Here is a 17621-nt window from a genome sequence, read left to right on the forward strand (position 1 = left end):
ATAAAATCATTGATACAGTGTTCTGAGTTTGTAAAGTGCTGGCCCACAGAGGTGACATCCTGGTTGGCACTAGCATTTTTCATATGTTGTCAATGTAAATTAAATCTCTTCTTTAGCATTGGCTTGTTTCTCCAATATAGCACCCTTCGTCACACTTTTTACATTGAATGATATATACCACATTGGAAGATGAGCATGTGAAAGATTCCTTTGTGTTGAGTATGTTTCCTTTGTGAATGACTGTGGGATCCTGTGAAATGTTTTGGCATATTTTGCAGCTGGATATATTGCAAGGATGTGTGCCTCTCTCTTCTTTTAGTGGTGCATGGTGACATTTGTACACATCTTACAATTCACGAAAGACAACCAGTAAGACTCTCAGGTGAAGAAATCCTTACTTCAATAGGCGGAGTAGGATCAGAGGGAAGCCCACAGGACTCTTCCTCCAAAAAATACCTGGGGTCTTCCTTTTCTCCCCATGAGTGCTCCTCTTCGGTATTGGACAGAAGCTCCATAAGAGCAGCCCGAACCCGAGCCTGCCTCGACTTTGAGGATCGACGACCTCGTGGGGGATGTCGAGAAGTTGACCCCTGCCTGGACTCCGGTGAAGTTTCCTCCACCGACGTCGAGGGAGAGTCAACCCGGGTGGCAAGCGGCACCGAGGGCGGGGACCTCCTCACAGGCAATGGCCCAGATGCCTCCTCTACAGTCGGCGCAAGCACCCCCGACACCGAGGCAGACTGACGAAGCAACCCTTCCAGAAGCCCTGGAAGAAGGGCCTGGAGACGGTCATTGAGAGCTTCCATCGGAAAAGGCAGTGGGGCCAGTACAGGTGTCTGTGCCAGAGCCGGTACCAGGTTGCCAGACAACCGAAGCATCGGCACCTCTTGAATGGAGGGTGAGCGGTCCTCCAGGCGCCGACGCTTCTCGGGTGCCAACTCCCTCGGCTGCCCGGAGCTCTCGGTACCATGAGGAGATCGATGACAGTGCTTGTTCGTCTTCGCTCGACGCCCGTCATCGACACTCCTTGGTACCAATGAGGAGGACGTGGAATCCTTACGCCTCCTTGGGGCCGGGACCGACGAAGATTGGTCCGGGGGGGGGGGGGGGGGGGCTGCGTAGCAGTAGGCCTCAAGACGGGTGGAGACCCACTCGATGCCTTGTTGCTCCCAGCTCCATGCGGTTCTTCGGCAGCCATGACCTGGTCTCTCGGTGTCGCTGCTTCCCTTGAAGTCGATGCCGCTGACCTCAGTACCGATATCGATGCGGACGTCGAAGGACCGGACCGATCAGAAAAATGAAGATACATACCTGTAAGCAGGTATTCTCCGAGGACAGCAGGCTGATTATTCTCACGACTGGGTGACGTCCACAGCAGCCCCCCCCCAAACGGAAATCTTCCTAGCAACAAAGCTTGCTAGAGCCTTCGAGCGCGCGCTGCCATCTTCCCGCCCGTCACGCGAGAGTCCCGACAGTTCGATATCAAAGCAAACAAGGACAGGCACAACTTCAAAGGGGAGGCGGACGGGTATGTGAGAACAATCAGCCTGCTGTCCTCGGAGAATACCTGCTACAGGTATGTATCTTCATTTTCTCTGAGGACAAGCAGGCTGTTTGTTCTCACGACTGGGTATCCCTAGCCCGCAGGCTCACTCAAAACAACAAAGAAAGGTCAACTGGGCCTCGCAACGGTGAGGACATAACAAGGATTGACCTACGAAGAAACATCTGAGAGTGCAGCCTGGAACCGAACAAACATGGGCCTAGGGGGGTGGAGTTGGATTCTAAACCCCCGAACAGATTCTGCAGCACCGATTGTCGCGTCAGCTATCCTGCTAGAGGCAGTAATGATATGTGAGTGTGTGGACTGATGACCACGTTGCAGCCTTGCAAATCTCTTCTATAGTGGCTGACTTCAGGTGGGCCACTGACTCTGTCATGGCTCGAACACTATGAGCCGTGACATGACCCTCAAGAGTCATGTCAGCTTGGGCGTAAGTGAAGGAAATGCAATCTGCTAGCCAATTGGAAATGGTGCGTTTCACGACAGCAACTCCCCTTCTGTTGGGATCAAAACAAATAAACATTTGGGTGGACTGTCTGAAGGGGCTTGTCCGCTCCACATAGAAGGCCAATGCTCTCTTGTAGTCCAATCTATGCAACTGACGTTCAGGAGGGCGGGTATGAGGATGGGGAAAAAATGTTTGCAAGACAATTGACTGGTTCAGATGGAACTCCGACACCATCTTCGGCAAGAACTTAGGGTGCGTACGGAGGACTACCCTGTTATGATGAAATTTAGTATAGGGAGCATGGGCTACCAAGGCTTGAAGCTCACTGACTCTACGAGCTGAAGTAACAGCCACCAAGAAAATGACCTTCCAGGTCAAATACTTCAGATGGCAGGAATCCAGTGACTCAAAAGGAGGCTTCATCAGCTGGGTGAGAACGACGTTCTGATCCCATGACACTGGTGGAGGTTTGACAGGGGGCTATGACAAAAGCAAACCTCTCATGAAAAGAACAACTAAAGGCTGTCCAGAGATAGGCTTACCCTCTACACGATAATGAAAAGCACTAATTGCACTAAGATGAACTCTTACGGAGTTGGTCTTGAGACCAGACTCTAATAAGTGTAGAAGGTATTCAAGCGGGATCTGTGAAGGACAAGAGCGAGGATCTAGGGCCTTGCTGTCACACCAGACGGCAAACCTCCTCCATTTGAAAGAATAACACCTCTTCGTAGAATATTTTCTGGAAGAAAGCAAGACTCAGGAGACACCCTCAGAAAGACCCAAGGAGGCGAAATCTACGCCCTCAACATCCAGGCCGTGAGAGCCAGAGACTGGAGGTTGGGATGCAGAAGTGCCCCCTCGTCCTGAGGGTTGGAAAACAGTCCAATCTCCACAGTTCTTCAGAGGACAACTCCAGAAGAAGAGGGAACCAAATCTAACGTGGCCAAAAGGGCGCAATCAGAATCATAGTTCCGCAGTCTTGCTTGAGTTTCAGTAGTCTTCCCCACCAGAGGTATGGAAGGATATGTATACAGAAGGCCCTACCCCCAATGCAGGAGAAAAGCATCTGACGCTAGTCTGTTGTGGGCCTTAAGTCTGGAACAGAATTGAGGGAGCTTGTGATTGAGCTGAGTGGCAAAAAGATCCACCGAGGGAGTGCCCCACGCTCGGAAGATCTTGCGGACTACGCCCGAGTTGAGCGACCACTCGTGAGGTTGCATTATTCTGCTCAATCTGTCGGCCAGACTGTTGTTTATGCCTGCCAGATACGTGGCTTGGAGAAGCATACTGTACTGGCGCGCCCAAAGCCTCATCTGGATGGCTTCTCGACACAGGAGGCGAGATCCAGTGCCCCCCTACTTGTTGATGTAGTACATGGCAACCTGATTGTCTGTCCGAATTTGAATAATTTGATTGGACAGCCTCTCTCTAAAAGCCTTTAGAGCGTTCCAGACCGCTCGCAACTCCAGGAGATTGATCTAGACCCGATTCCTGGAGGGACCAAGCTCCCTGGGTGTGAAGCCCATCTACATGTGCTTCCCACCCCAGGAGGGATGCATCCGTTGCCAGCACTTTTTGTGGCTGAGGAATTTGAAAAGGACGTCCCAAGGTCAAATTGGATCGAATCGTCCACCACCGAAGGGAATTGTGAAAGTCGGTGGACAGCTGGATCACATCCTCTAGATTCCCTGCAGCTTGATACAACTGAGAAGCTAGGGTCCATTGAGCCAATCTCATATTGAAGGGGGAGACAAACCACTTGTGTTTGTAATTTTTCCAGGTATTGGACCCCTGAATCCAAACCCCTGCACAGTAAATTAAATTCTGACCTTAAAATTCCAAACTTCTCAACTTTCAGGCTAGAGGTGAGATACCTGATTATTCTCTTTAATTTAATGCTTAATTAATTAATTAGCCCTGTGAAACCTTTTCTTTCTTTCTATCTTGTCCTGCCAAGCTCTGATTGATAGAGAGAGAGAGAGAGAGAGAGAGAGGCTGTTAAAACAGCATTAAATTCAAGTGAGATTCAAAAGTAACATTTAAAAACTGCTGTAACTGCTATAATTATTGGGAATATTTAGATTTATATCACCAAGAGGAAAGTTATATTCTTAGACAATTTTAAAGGTTAAATCAATTGAAAATTCTTTGGTCCCACCCAGCTAGAGAATTCCCTTGATAACAGCACTTAGCTGACACTTTGGGACTTATAATCCCACCCACCCTCCCCACAACCCACCCACTCCAGGATTTTCCACTCATTTATAGCCAAACCAAACCTCATTAACTTTACTCCTCAATCGTACTCTTGCAGGCTGTTAACTCCAACATAGTACACCTGTTCATACCCATTTCAACCAATCAGGATGACTTTTATTCTCTGCAATAATTGTGCTGCTTTAGTTTCAAGGCCAATCATCTGGAGACTTAAAGCTTGTCCTATCTGTCTTCAGCTATATACTTTAAAACAAGAGCTCTGTAAAGTAATGCAAGAATTGGATGCAATTAAAGCAACTTCTAGGACTGTACAGAATAACAACTTCTCACCACTGCCTCAAAGAATAAAACCACATAAGAACAGATGGTTCACAGTAGGCTCAGGCAGACTTCGTCATGTGACACAAAAGCATCCGCCCGCACAAGTGTTGCCACTACAAAATTCTTTTGCTCCACTACAGCATTGTGATGTTCCTGAAAATAAAACTGAGGCAGAAGAAAAAGAAAAAGCACGGAAGGTGAAACAAAAAGATGAGAAACTACCCAAAGAGAAAAGACACCCCCAAATCACTAAAACCGAAACACATACTAGGAAATGTAGATGGAAAGCGATGACCACAAATGCTCGCAGTCTAAGCAATAAAATTCATGACCTTCAAGCCCTGATGTTGGAGGCAGACTTGGACATAGTTGCAGTCACAGAGACATGGCTCAATGGTTCCCATGAATGGGATGTAAACATACCAGGCTATAATCTTTTTAGGAAGGATAGAGAGGGGCGTAAAGGTGGAGGAGTAGCTCTGTATGTGAGAAATGATATTGCAGCAACTGAAATGTCAGGGAACTGGGGAAAGGAAGAAGCGATATGGATCACCTTAAAAAGAGAGGATAGAACCTTGGTCCACGTGGGTGTTGTCTACAGACCCCCCGACACAATTGGAGGAACTAGATAAAGATCTGATCGCTGATATTCAAAAGTTGGGGAAGAAAAGAGAGGTGCTGTTGTTGGGAGATTTTAATCTGCCGGATGTAGATTGGAAGGTTCCGTCTGCCAAATCGGAAAGAAGTAGAGAGATTGTGGATGCTTTCCAAAGTGCTCTGCTCAGACAAATTGTGACAGAACCCACGAGGGAGGGAGTGACGTTGGATCTGGTGCTCACAAATGGGAATAGTGTGTCAAATGTCAGAGTGGGTGCACACCTGGAAAGCAGTGACCATCAAACGGTTTGGTTTGATATGACAGCTGAAATGGAGGGCGGCCACTCTAAACTCAAAGTCCTGGATTTCAAGCGTGCTGACTTTAGTAAAATGGGGGAATACCTGAGGAAGGAGCTGATGGGCTGGGAGGACGTACAAAAAGTGGAAGGACAGTGGTCCAGGCTGAAAGAAGTAATAAATAGGGCCACAGACCTTTATGTAAGGAGAGTAAATAAAAGCAAGAGAAAAAGGAAACCGATATGGTTCTCCAAGCAAGTGGCTGAGAAAATAAAGGCTAAAGAGTTGGCGTTCCAGAAATAGAGAAAATCTCAAGAGGAGGAACACGGGCAGGAATACCGGATGAAACTGAAAGAAACCAAGAGAGAGGTAAGTCTGGCGAAGGAGCAAGTGGAAGAACAAATGGCTAGAAATGTAAGGAGGGGAGACAAAAACTTCTTCAGGTATATTAGTGAAAGGAGAAAGACTAAAAACTGAATTGTGAGACTAAAAGATACAGTGAAACACTATGTAGAAAATGATGAAGAAAAAGCCAATTTGCTAAATAGATACTTTTGTTCTGTTTTCACTGAAGAAAATCCTGGAGAAGGACTGCGAGGGACTGGCAAAAGTACACCTGAGAATGGAGTGGATAGAGCACCGTTCACAGCAGAGAGTGTGTATCAACAATTTGGAAAGCTAAAGGTGGACAAAGCCATGGGACCGGACGGGATCCACCCCAGGATATTGAGGGAGCTCAGAGAGGTTCTGGCGGGTCCTCTTAAAGATTTGTTTAATAAATCCTTGGAGACGGGAGAGGTTCCGAGGGACTGGAGAACGACGGAGGTGGTCCCTCTTCACAAAAGTGGGGATAGGGAAGAAGCTGGAAACTACAGGCTGGTAAGCCTCACTTCGGTTATTGGAAAAGTAATGGAAGCGATGCTGAAGGAAAGGATAGTGAATTTCCTGGAAGCAAATAAGTTACAAGATCCGAGACAACATGGTTTCACCAAAGGAAAATCGTGCCAAACAAATCTCATTGAATTCTTTGACTGGGTGACGGGAGAATTAAATCAAGGACGTGCTATGGACGTAATCTATTTAGATTTCAGCAAAGCTTTTGACACGGTTCTCCACAGGAGGCTCTTAAATAAACTGGACAGGCTGAAGATAGGACCCGAAGTGGTGAACTGCATTAGGAACTGGTTGACTGGCAGACGCCAGAGGGTGGTGGTGAATGGAGTTCGCTCGGAGGAGGGAAAGGTGAGTAGTGGAGTGCCTCAGGGATCGGTGCTGGGGCTGATTCTGTTCAATATATTTTTGAGTGACATTGCCGAAGGGTTACAAGGTAAAGTTTGCCTTTTTGCGGATGACACCAAGATTTGCAACAGAGTGGACACCCCGGGGGGAGTGGAAAACATGAAAAAAGATCTGAAGAAGCTAGAAGAATGGTCTAACGTTTGGTAATTAAAATTCAATGCAAAGTGATGCACTTAGGGAGTAGAAATCCAAGGGAGACGTATGTGTTAGGCGGGCAGAGTCTGATTGGCACAGACGGGGAGAGGGATCTTGGGGTGATAGTATCTGAGGACCTGAAGGCGACAAAACAGTGCGACAAGGCGGTGGCCGTAGCTAGAAGACTGCTAGGCTGTATAGGGAGAGGTGTGACCAGCAGAAGAAAGGAGGTTTAATGCCCCTGTATAAGACATTGGTGAGGCCCCACCTGGAGTATTGTGTTCAGTTTTGGAGGCCGTACCTTGCGAAGAATGTCAAAAAAATGGAAGCGGTGCAAAGAAAAGCTACGAGAATAGTATGGGATTTGCGTTCCAAGACGTATGAAGAGAGACTTGCTGACCTGAACTTGTATACCCTGGAGGAAAGGAGGAACAGGGGCGATATGATACAGACATTCAAATATTTGAAAGGTATTAATCCGCAAACGAATCTTTTCCGGAGATGGGAAGGTGGTAGAACGAGGGGACATGAAATGAGATTGAAGGGGGGCAGACTCAGGAAAGACGTCAGGAAGTATTTTTTCACGGAGAGGGTGGTGGATGCTTGGAATGCCCTCCCGCAGGAGGTGGTGGAGATGAAAACGGTAACGGAATTCAAACATGCGTGGGATATGCATAAAGGAATCCTGTGCAGAAGGAATGGATCCTCAGAAGCTTAGCTAAAATTGGGTAGCGGAGCAGGTGGGGGGAAGAGGGGTTGGTGGTTCGGAGGCGAGAATAGGGGAGGGCAGACTTATATGGTCTGTGCCAGAGCCGGTGATGGGAGGCGGGAAAAACTGCTGGGCAGACTTATACGGTCTGTGCCCTGAGAAAGACAGGTACAAATCAAGGTAAGGTATACACATGAGTTTATCTTGGGCAGACTGGATGGACCATGCAGGTCTTTTTCTGCCGTCATCTACTATGTTACATATGAAGACGAGCCATGGGAGCTACATGAACTGTGGAGGCCATGTGACCTAGAAGCCTCAACATCTGCCGAGCTGTGATCTGCTGAGACGCTCTGGCCATGGAAACAAGAGACAGAAGGTTGTGTGCCCTCGCTCCTATGAATTCTAGTTTTTGAACTGGAAGAAGATGGGACTTTGGATAATTTTATAACAAACCCTAGTAGCTCCAGGAGTTGAATAGTCATCTGCATGGACTGTAGAGCTCCTGTCTGAGGTGTTCTTTACCAGCCAATTGTCGAGGTAAGGGAACATATGCACTCCCAGTCTGCGTAGCGACGCTGCCACCACCGCAAGGCATTTTGTAAACACCCTGGGCGCAGATGCGAGTCCAAAGGGCAGCACACAATACTGGAAGTGCTGCGTTCCCAGATGGAATCGAAGATACTGCCTGTCAGCTGGAAGTATCGGGATGCGAGTATAAGTCCAGAGAGCACAGCCAATCGTTTTCCTGAACCATGGGAAGAAGGGTGACCAGGGAAAGCATCCTGAACTTTTCTCTGACCAGATATTTGTTCAGGGCCGTTAGGTCTAAGATGGGACGCATCCTGCCTGTTTTCTTTTGCACAAGGAAGTACCTGGAATAGAATCCCATCCCTTCTTGCCCGGGGGGAACGGGCTCGACCGCATTGGCGCTGAGAAGGGCGGAGAGTTCCTCTGCAAGTACCTGCCTGTGCTGGAAGCTGAAGGACTGAGATCCCGGTGGGCAATTTGGAGGTCTAGAGATCAAATTGAGGGAGTACCCTGATCGGACTATTTGAAGAACCCACCGGTCAGAGGTTAGGAGAGGGCACCTTTGGTGAAAAAATGTTAACCCCCCTCCCCCCGACTGGAAGATCGTCCGGCAAAGGTACTTTTATGGCGGCTATGCTAAGCTGGAGCCAGTCAAAAGCCCGTCCCTTGCTTTTGCTGGGGAGCTGCAGGGACCTGTCTGGGTGCACGCTGTTGACACGAACTTGCGCGCTTGGAGCGTGCTTGGGCTGAGCCTGAGGAGGCTGTCGAGAAGGTGGATTGTACCTACGCTTATTGTAAGCATAGGGAGCAGTCCTCCTTCCCCTAACAAACCTTCTACCTGTTGAGGTAGATGCTGAAGGCGTCCGGTGGGAGAGTTTGTCGAGGGCGGTTTCACGCTAGTGGAGCTGCTCTACCACCTGCTCGACTTTCTCGCCAAAAATATTATCCCCCTGGCAAGGAAGATCCGCAAGCCGCTGCTGGGTTCGACTGTCCAGGTCAGAGGCACGCAGCCATGAGAGTCTGCGCATCACTATACCTTGAGCAGCGGATCTGGATGCAACATCAAAAGTATCGTAAATACCCCTGGACAGGAATTTGCGACATGCCTTTAGCTGCCTGACCACCTCCTGAAAAGGCCTGGTGTGCTCCACAGGGAGCTTATCCACCAAGTCAGCCAGTTGCTTCACATTGTTCCGCATGTGAATGCTAGTGTAGAGCTGGTAAGACTGAATTTTGGACACGAGCATGGAGGACTGATAGGCCTTCCTCCCAAATGAGTCCAGAGTTCTAGATTTTCATCCCGGGGGCGCTGAGGCGAAATCTCTAGAACTCTTAGCTCTCTTGAGAGCGGAATCCACAACCACAGAGTCGTGAGGTAACTGCGTCCTCATCAACTCAGGTTCTCTATGAATCCGATATTGGGACTCAGCTTTTTTGGGAATGGTGGGATTAGATAGTGGTTTCATCCAGTTCCTAAGCAATGCCTCTTTGCATTATGCAAAGGAACAGTGGACGACTCCTTAGGTGGCGAAGGATAGTCAAAGACCTCGAGCATCTCAGTCCTAGGCTCATCCACAGACACCGCAGGGAAGGGAATGCCCACAGACAATTCCAGGACAAATGAATAGAAAGAAAGGCTCTCCAGGGGAGAAAGCTTTCTTTCTGGGGAAGGAGCAGAATCAGAGGGAAGACCACAAGACTCCTCAGAAGAGAAATATCTGGGATCCTCCTCTTCTTCCCACGAGGCATCCTCCTCGGTATCAGACAAGAGTTCTCTGACTGCAGTCTGAAACCAGGTCCGTCTCAACGCCGAGGAACCACGTTCTCGATGACGATGTCGAGAAGTCGACTCCCGTGCTGGCAGCAATGAAGCTCCCTTCAGTGATGTCGACGGGGAGTCAACCTGGGTGGCAGCCGACTCCTATACCGCAAGCGGTACCGGCGTTGGAGACTGCACCACAGGCACAGAGCCAGCCGCTGCTTCCATCAACGGTACCGAGGGTGCAAGCACCCCCGGTACCGGAACAGACTGACACAGCAGCCCTTCCAGGAGATCTGGGAGAATGGCTCGGATGCGCATGTCCAGAGTCTCTGCCGGAAAAGGCTGTGGGGCTGGTGCAGGAGTCGGAGGCAGAATCTGCAAAGGATGAGGAGGCGGTACCGGGTTGTCCCAAGACTGACACCTCTTGAATGGAGGGTGAGCGGTCCTCTTGGCGTTGATGCTTTCTGGGTGCCGAATCCTTCGACGCCCCGGAGCTCCCGGTACCGTGTCGAGATGGAGACCGATGGCGATGCTTTTTAGCCTTCACTTGATGCACGTCATTGGTACTCCTCGGTACCGAGGAGGACGTGGAATCCACACGCCTCCTCGGGATCGGGTCCGAAAGAGGTCGGTCCCGGTGGGCCTGCACAGCAGGAGTCTTTGAGGCAGGTGGAGACCCACTCGATAGCTCACTGCTCCCAGCGTGTGGTGGTGTCCGGACAGGCATTACCTGCGCTCCCGATGTCGATGCCATCTCCGGTGCCGACATCCACGCCGCCGCTGTCGATGTCGACGAACCGGGCAAAGCTCCAAACAGACGGTCCTGTTGAGCTAATCTCGACGCCTGTGTCCGCTTTTTAAGGCTAAGACACAACTTACACGCGTCTGGGCGATGGTCGGGCCCAAGGCACTGGATACACCACGAGTGGGGATCGGTACCTGAGATTGCCCAGTTGCATCGACCACACTTCTTGAAGCTGCTGGGAAACCTCGATGTCATGGACAGAAAAATAGTGGCGGCAAAGTCAAAGTTCTCGATGGTGCCAAAAGAAGGGCACAAAAAGGAGAAACGCATACGTGCGGCCTAAGAGGGCCGCGACAGGAACAAAAGGAAACTTAAGAGGGAAGAACTCTAAGAAATAAGGAATTTTTTTTGTACTTTAAAAGAAACAGCTCCACAGAGCAAAAACGAAATAAAGAAGTGGAAAAAGACTGCGAAACGAAGGCTCTTTTCAGGGGCACATGGAGAAAGACCGCAGGCAGTCTCTCCCTTACCGTGGAAAGAACTGTCAGGACTCTCTCGCGACGGGCGGGAAGATGGCTGCGCTTTCTCGAAGGCTCTAGCAAGCTTTGTTACTAGGAAGATTTCCGTTGGTGGTGGTGGGGGGGGGGGGGGGGGGGGGGCTGCCGCGGACATCACCCAGTCATGAGAACAAGCAGCCTGCTTATCCTCGGAGAAAAAGTCGTTCGCCCTGAGCCTCTGGAGCAACCTGGGTCCTTTTCTTCAATAACTTACACAGTTTACAAGCAGCTAGAAGATGATTGGGCCCAAGACACTGAAGACACCACGTGTGGGGGTCAGTACCCAAGATGGTCCGGTTACAGCGAGTACAGCGTTTGAAGCCGCTGGGAGTCTGATGACATGGGCGGGAAAATAGCGTCTACGAAATCAAACAGCTCAATTGTGCCAAATAAAAAGGCACAAAAAAAAGCGCAAAAAACGTGATCGAGCAGCCTAAGGGCGGGCGCAACGGAAAAAGAAAGGAAACTTTGAACAGGGAAGAAAAACTAAAGAAATAAAGGAAAAAAAAAACTTTTTTAAAAAAATGTTTGAAGTAAAAAGAAAAAAGAAGAAAATGGAGCACGTAAACCGCAGAAAAAAAAACACGGTCTCCTGAGGCAAACAAAGGAGAGCAGCGCTAAGACAACTCTCCTCAAGTGCGGAAGAAAAAGAACTAGTTAGGTCACGCTTGCGTCGCGGGAAGTCACTCGCGCATGCGCGGTGCGCTTGGGCCCGCGCATCGGAGCATTCTACTAACCTAGTTTTTTCTAAAAAAAGTTCTGGTCTCCTGAGGCCGTCGCGGAGGACAACCCCACAAGTAAGAATTTGAGCCTGCTTGTCCTCAGAGAAAAAGGTGCTACAGATATAATTTCCTAATCCATCTCTAATTAGCCAGACATGACAAATGTTCTTTAATATGTAAACAAACTACCTCAAACATAAAAAAAACAGAACAAAACTGTTTACCCCTTTAAACAATAAACCTGTAAGGTAAAATTATGTATAATCATACCTGATAATTTTCTTTCCATTAATCATAGCTGATCAATCCATAGACTGGTGGGTTGTGTCCATCTACCAGCAGGTGGAGATAGAGAGCAAACTTTTGCCTCCCTATATGTGGTCATGTGCTGCCGGAAACTCCTCAGTATGTCGATATCAAAGCTCCATCCGCAGGACTCAGCACTTAGAGAATTACACCCACGAAGGGACACTCTGCCCAGCTCACCACCGCCGAAACGGGGGAGGGGAATTAACCCAGCTCATCCCCACACAAGTGGGGGAGGGGAATCCGTCCAGCTCATCCCCGCGGAGCGGGGGAGGGACACCACACCCGCCGATGCGGGGGATCTGGCTTATCCTGCAACCGCAACCGCGGGAGGAGCTGACTGACCCTAACACCGCCGAAGCGGGAGGGGTACAAAACTGCCCTACAGCCGCACGAAGCGGGAGGGAGTGCCGGCAGAATTTTAAGTCTCAATCCAGCCCCGTAAAACGGAGGGGAGAGGAATGCAGCAGCTCACTGTAACACAAACTCGTCTTAACTCTTGAAGAATCCAAGTGAAAAAACTTGAACACGAAGTCTTTCTGAAGTAACTGAAGACTGAACTTGAACCTGAAATGCAACCAGAATAAAAACAGTACAGATATCTGGGAGGGGCTATGGATTGATCAGCTATGATTAATGGAAAGAAAATTATCAGGTATGATTATACATAATTTTACCTTCCATATCATCAAGCTGATCAATCCATAGACTGGTGGGATGTACCGAAGCAGTACTCACCCAGGGCGGGACATAGAAATCCCTGACCGCAACACTGAAGCTCCAAACCGGGCCTCCGCCCGAGCAGCCACAGTCAAGCGGTAATGCTTGGAGAATGTATGGGCCGAAGCCCAAGTTGCCGCCTTGCATATCTCTTCCAAGGAGACGGAACCGGCCTCTGCCATCGAGGCCGCCTGAGCTCTTGTGGAGTGAGCCTTCAGCTGGATAGGCGGCACCTTCCCCGCGGCCACATAAGCCGCTGCAATGGCTTCCTTGACCCATCTTGCCACTGTAGGCTTAGCAGCCTGCAGACCCCTACGAGGACCTGCATACAGGACAAACAGATGATCCGATTTCCGGAAATCATTGGTCACTTCCAAGTATCTGATGATGACTCGTCTCACATCCAGATATTTAAGAGCAGAGTACTCCTCTGGGTAGTCCTCCCTACGAAAGGAAGGGAGACAGAGCTGCTGATTCACATGGAAGCGAGAAACAATCTTGGGCAGAAAGGAAGGCACTGTGCGAATAGTCACTCCTGCCTCAGTGAACTGTAGAAAAGGCTCTCGACATGAGAGCGCCTGGAGCTCGGAAACTCTTCTGGCTGAAGTGATAGCCACCAAAAAGACTGCTTTCAACGTCAGGTCTTTCAGAGATGCCCTTGACAAGGGTTCAAACGGCGGCTTCTGCAATGCTCTTAGCACCAGGTTGAGATTCCACGCAGGCACCACTGAGTGCAGAGGAGGGCGCAGGTGATTAACTCCCTTGAGAAAGCGCACCACATCTGGCTGCGAAGCCAGGGAAGCACCCTTCAGGCGGCCCCTGAAGCAAGCCAGAGCCGCTACCTGGACTTTAAGGGAACTGAGCGACAGGCCTTTCTCCAGACCTTCTTGCAGGAACGCCAACACTGAAAAAATTGGAGCAGTGAAGGGAGAAAGTGAGCCTGCTTCACACCATGCTGCAAAGATACGCCAAACCCTGGCGTAAGCAGTAGAAGTAGAGCGTTTCCTCGCTCTCAGCATAGTGGCGATGACCTTGTCTGAGAAGCCCTTCTTCCTCAGACGCTGCCGCTCAATAGCCAGGCCGTAAGACCAAAGGGAGAGGGATCCTCCATCACCACGGGACCCTGATGTAACCGGCCCTGCTCCACTGACAGCCGCAGAGGATCGTCGACTGAGAGCCTGATCAAGTCCGCATACCAGGGACGTCTGGGCCAATCCGGACCCACCAGGATTACCCTGCCGGGATGCTTTGCCACCCGGTCTAGCACCCTGCCCAACATGGGCCAGGGCGGGAACACATAGAGGAGCTCTTGTGTCGGCCACTGTTGGAGAAGAGCATCTACTCCCAGGGATCGAGGGTCCCGTCCTCTGCTGAAAAAGCGCGGCACTTGGCAATTGGCCGATGACGCCATCAGATCTAGGCTCGGCTGGCCCCAGCGCTTCGTGATGTCCAAGAACGCCTGAGCAGATAGTTGCCACTCTCCGGGCTCCAAGGTATGGCGACTGAGAAAGTCCGCCTTGACATTCATGACTCCGGCAATGTGGGCCGCTGAAAGCTGCTCCAGGTTCGCTTCCGCCCACTGGCAAAGACTCATAGCCTCCTTGGCTAGAGGGGCGCTCTTGGTACCTCCCTGGCGGTTGATATAGGCCACAGCCGTGGCATTGTCCGACAGGACCCGTACAGGCTACAACACCAGTACCGGGATGAACTCCAATAACACCAACCGAATGGCTCTGAGTTCCAGGAGGTTGATAGACCACTTGCCTCTGCAGGAGACTAGAGCCCCTGCGCTGTCCTTCCCAAGCAGTGGGCTCCCCAGCCCATCAAAGAGGCGTCTGTCGTGACGACAATCCACTCCGGGGTCACCAGAGGCAATCCTGCAGACAACTTGTCTGTCTGCGTCCACCAGCTCAGCGCCTTGCGCACTGCTGGGTCCACGGGAAGGCGCACAGCATAATCCTCCGACATCGGAGTCCAGCGCAGCAGCAGAGATAGCTGTAGTGGTCTCATATGAGCCCTGGCCCAGGGCACTACTTCCATCGTGGCCGTCATAGAGCCCAACAGCTGCACGTAGTCCCAAGCCCGAATAGGAGAGGCTACTAGGAACTAGTCCACCTGAGCCTGAAGCTTGACAATCCGATTGTCTGGCAGGAACACTCTGCCCACTTGGGTGTCGAATCGAACTCCCAGATACTCCAGGGACTGAGTCGGGCGCAGCTGGCTCTTCTTCCAGTTGATGATCCATCCCAGGGAGCTCACAAGAGCAACTACCCGGTCCATAGCTTTGCCGCACTCTGCATAAGAGGGGGCTCGGATCAACCAGTCGTCCAGATAAGGATGGACTTGTACTCCTTCCTTTAGCAGGAAGGCCGCTAAGACCCCCATTACTTTGGAAAAGGTCCGCGGAGCAGTAGCCAACCCGAAAGGGAGGGCTCTGAACTGGAAGTGTCGTCTCAGGACTGAAAAACGCAGAAAGCGTTGGAGAGGAGGCCAGATGGGAATATGCAGGTACGCTTCCTTGATGTCCAAGGAAGCCAAGAACTCTCCTGCCTTCACTGCCGCTATAACAGAGCGGAGAGTCTCCATGCGAAAGTGCCTCACTTTCCAGGCCCGATTGACCCCTTTGAGGTCGAGGATAGGCCGGACAGAACCTCCTTTCTTTGGAACCACAAAGTAAATGGAGTAACGTCCCTTGCCAATCTGATTTTTTGGCACCGGAACGACCGCACCCAGGCGGATCAGGTTGTCCAAGGTCTGCTGCACTGCCACAGCTTGACCGGAGACTTGCAGGGAGAGAGTACAAACCCGTCTCTTAAGGGTTGGCAGAACTCTAGCTTGTAGCCGTCTCTGATGACTTCCAGCACCCACGCGTCTGAAGTTATAGTGGTCCACTCGCCCAGAAACGAGGACAGCCGTCCTCCAATCTGCACTGGGGCGTGGACCAAGGCCCCGTCATTGGGTACGAGACCCTGGGGGAGGACCGGAGGGAGCACCTCCGGGACGGCGGTCTCTGCGAAAGGAATGCTGCTTGGGGGAGAAATTCCTCTTGAAGGAAGAGGGGGCAGAGGAACCCGACTTGCCCGGGCGGTACCGACGGGCTTCCAGCAACCGTCCTCTGGAGGTACCGGGACGAGTACTAGCCCGAGCCCTGACCTCTGGTAATTTCTTGCCCTTAGACGTGCCGAGATCGGACACGATTTTGTCCAGCTCGACCCCAAAGAGCAGCTTGCCTTTAAAAGGCAATCTAGCCAGGCGGGATTTAGAGGCGTGGTCAGCAGACCAATGTTTCAGCCAAAGCCACCGCCGCGCAGAGACTGTCTGAGCCATGCCTTTAGCTGAGGCTCTCAAGACATCATACAGCAAGTCTGCCAAATAGGCTAAGCCCGATTCCAGGGCCGGCCAATCAGCCCACAAGGAAAGATCCGAGGGGGAAGCCCGCTGCACCATAGTCAGGCACGCCCTGGCCACATAGGAGCCGCAAACTGAGGCCTGCAAACTTAAAGCAGCTGCCTCAAAGGACGACCTTAAGGCCGCCTCCAATCTTCTGTCTTGGGCGTCCTTTAGGGCCGTGCCACCTTCCACCGGCAACGCCGTTTTCTTAGTCACCGCAGTGATTAAAGAATCCACGGTAGGCCACAGATAGGCCTCACGTTCACTCACAGCCAAAGGATAGCGGCGGGACATAGCCCTAGCCACTTTAAGGCTCGTTTCCGGGACATCCCATTGAGCCGCAATTAAGGTGTGCATGGCATCATGCACGTGGAAGGATCTAGGCGGGCGCTTCGTCCCCAGCATAATGGCAGAGCCAACAGGGGCTGAGGGAGAGACGTCCTCCGGAGAGGAAATCTTCAAAGTGTCCATGGCCTGTAAAAACAGGTTGGGCAAATCCTCTGGGCTAAAAAGCCGCGCTGCAGAGGGGTCATCCGCTCCATCCGAGCGGGGATCTATCTCCTCCAAGGAATCCGCAAAGGACCGTTGGGAGACCTCAGACACGCTGCCCTCATCTACATCGGAGGAGACAAAGTCCTCCAAGGCCTGGAAATCAACCCGAGGGCGTTTACCTCTGGGAACCTCAACCTCTTTATCAGAAGAGGGAGCAGGGGCAGCGTTTTGCATGAGGAAAGCCTGATGCAGCAGCAAAACAAACTCGGGGAAGAAACCCCCCAGACTGAGCACTTCCGCAGCCTGGGCAACAGCCCTAGACGCACTCTCAACCGGCGCTCGCAATAGCGGGGGAGAGACATGCTGCGCATCCAAAATGGCGTCCGGCGCGAAACTCCGCGAAGGAGCCGCGCGGGAAGAACGGCGCTTAACTTTAGCCGCTTGTGCCGTCGCCCAAATTAAGGGCGTTCATGGCATTAATGTCTCCAACCTCAAGGGCGGCCCACGAAGAAGCCGTCCGAGCCGCGTGGCCGGCCAAGATGGCGGAGGCGAGGAGTGGGGGATGGGCGTTTATGGCGGGAAAAAACCGCCACGCCGGAGGAACGACCGGGACATTCATCGGTCACTAAACTGTCACCCATCAAGGGCGAATCAGGTTGTCAAACCCCCGCATCCCCTCTAGAAGCGCTCCAGCGATCCGGGGAGCGACCCTTTGCGCCCTCGCCCTCCGACGCCATTGCCACGAGGAGAAGAATCGGGGAACCCCCTGCCCGCTATAAAAAGGTAAAATTACCTGCTTGCCGCTC

General features: G+C 51.3%; 1 protein-coding gene across 15 annotated transcripts in view; it reads right to left on the bottom strand.

Annotated features, from left to right (window-relative positions):
- Positions 1-17621, bottom strand: part of SENP1 (SUMO specific peptidase 1) — a 347559-nt gene that overhangs the window by 64924 nt on the left and 265014 nt on the right. The window lies entirely within an intron of this gene.

Source organism: Microcaecilia unicolor, chromosome 3, assembly GCF_901765095.1.
Source record: "Microcaecilia unicolor chromosome 3, aMicUni1.1, whole genome shotgun sequence".
Taxonomy (NCBI): domain Eukaryota; kingdom Metazoa; phylum Chordata; class Amphibia; order Gymnophiona; family Siphonopidae; genus Microcaecilia; species Microcaecilia unicolor.